The sequence below is a fragment of the Dreissena polymorpha genome, chromosome 2 (genome assembly GCF_020536995.1).
Source record: "Dreissena polymorpha isolate Duluth1 chromosome 2, UMN_Dpol_1.0, whole genome shotgun sequence".
Classification (NCBI taxonomy): Eukaryota; Metazoa; Mollusca; class Bivalvia; order Myida; family Dreissenidae; genus Dreissena; species Dreissena polymorpha.
The window spans coordinates 99,321,217-99,323,355 of record NC_068356.1 but is presented as its reverse complement, the minus strand read 5'-3'; positions in this window follow the sequence as shown (position 1 = coordinate 99,323,355).

Genomic DNA, 2,139 nt, shown 5'->3' with positions numbered 1-2,139 from the left:
CGGCGATGTGTAGCCCACTGTCCGAAGTGTTCTGATTGTTATAAAACCGTACGTTCAATAAAAACTCTTTCCGCGGATATGAGCCCTTGTCGTTTTGCAGTCATAACCCTAACATATATGAAGGAAGCAAATTTTGCCTCTAATTGTGTACATTTATGTTAATATGCGGAAACTGATATTGTTAGGCACAGTTATTTCACGGCCGTTAATCACGCGCGCCACCTCTTTTTTGCGATGCATTAATAAATGAGCCAATGCAACTTCCGAGGTGGCGCTCAGGCCCGGATGTTTTGAAATTTCATGGACAACTTTACAGGGTGATTAGGTTTAATATGTTTGTACAACATATTTCGCAGTATTTTTAAAATCGGGCAATGCAGTGCGATTCAGCGAAGATTGAGTCGTCTAAAAATGTTCAGACACGTGCATTCTCAACCCATTTAAAAACGTGAGAACCTTTATAAGCTGTGGCATGGTGGAGTTTAAAAAGCATTCCGGTGAGTTTTTCATGTGTGACGAGAAAATATCCACCCAATTAAATCGCCAACGGCATCAAACGATTGCGTACAACATACATTAGATGCTGCATGCACAAAAATATTGGCTTCTTGCCGACGTAGTAGATAATTTTGCAGTTTTCCAAAAGAGATGGAGCCAATGCTTAGGAGGTGGCGCTAATGATAGGAGGTGGCGCCAATGCAGGATGTTATCAATTAACAGTCGTATCGCAATGACATTATCACATGACGTAGATTTGATGGATAATGATATTTGTTATATTAAATTTATTTTTCAACGTACATACGAAGGCCCAAATCTTTACAGAACATAACCACAATATGTAATAAATATAATGTAGTTTTTTAAATATATAAGTGATCAACTCAATTAAGAAGTCACCAACATGAATGAAACATATTGTACGGTGTATACCAACAATTTGTAATACTCAATCAAACCAATAACTTAATGTTCAATATTATCAAAATAATTCATCGACATCAATATTTGTTTACAGTATGAAAGTTCACGAAATAAGTATAAGATAACACTTCTTCTTGAAACTATGATTTGTGGCCGTTAATCCAAATGCTTAATTTACTAAAAGACCAAGGTCAACAAATCTTAATTAGGCTCAGTTATGTTGTTTTTCCCAACTATTAACTCCAAAAAATGAAGATAGCTCGGTCTTTTTCCGTTAACATATTTGTATAAATCATGTTAAATGTTGTTATCTTACAAAGACGATCGTTTAAATCATCAATACATCATTAGAAAACTACTTTTTCTAATTAAAACGCACGCGACTCAAATGTGCTGAAGTAGTCAACTTACAAAAATAATGTAAGTTCTGTAAGCGTAATAGAAGCCCAAAGACCTATAGATTACAATACAATTGTAATCTATAGGTCTTTGAGAAACTATAGCATAAAATATTTCACTTCAAATTAGCTATAAATGTGCATTGCCGCCACCTCCTAATCTGAGCGCCACCTCCTTGGCATTGGCTCCATCTCTTTTTGAAAAATATAAATTTATCTATTAGATCGGCTAGAAGCCGACGTTTTTGTGCACGCACTAACTTGTACAGGTTCAAAGCAATCGTTTTATGTAATGAGCGATTTAATTGGCAGGGAATGTGCTCGTCACACAGGCAAAAGACATCGATTTGCATTTACGAATTCTACCATGCCACAACTTATAATGGTCCTCACGTTTCCAAATGGGTTGTGATTGAATGTTTCTGTACATTTTTAGATGAATTTATAATCGCTGAATCGCACTACATTGGCCGATTTGTTAAAATACTGCGAAATGTCTTGAAAATCATATTAAACCTAATCACCCTGTTAACTTATCCGTTAAATTTCAAAACATCCGGGCCTGAGCGCCACCTCGGAAGTTGCATTGGCTCATTTATTAATGCATCTCAAAAAAGAGGTGGCGCGCGTGATTAACGGCCGTGTATTTTCAATGATTTGTTTTCAATAAAATTTTTGATTCATCGCAACTAGACATATCAACGACGCTGTTACTGACTTGAAGAAAGGACTTTGTTTAAAAAAACATTTTTGTTCCAAATGCAGAGTAACGAATTGTTAAAAACGCTATTTTCACGACTACATAAAACATTGACAC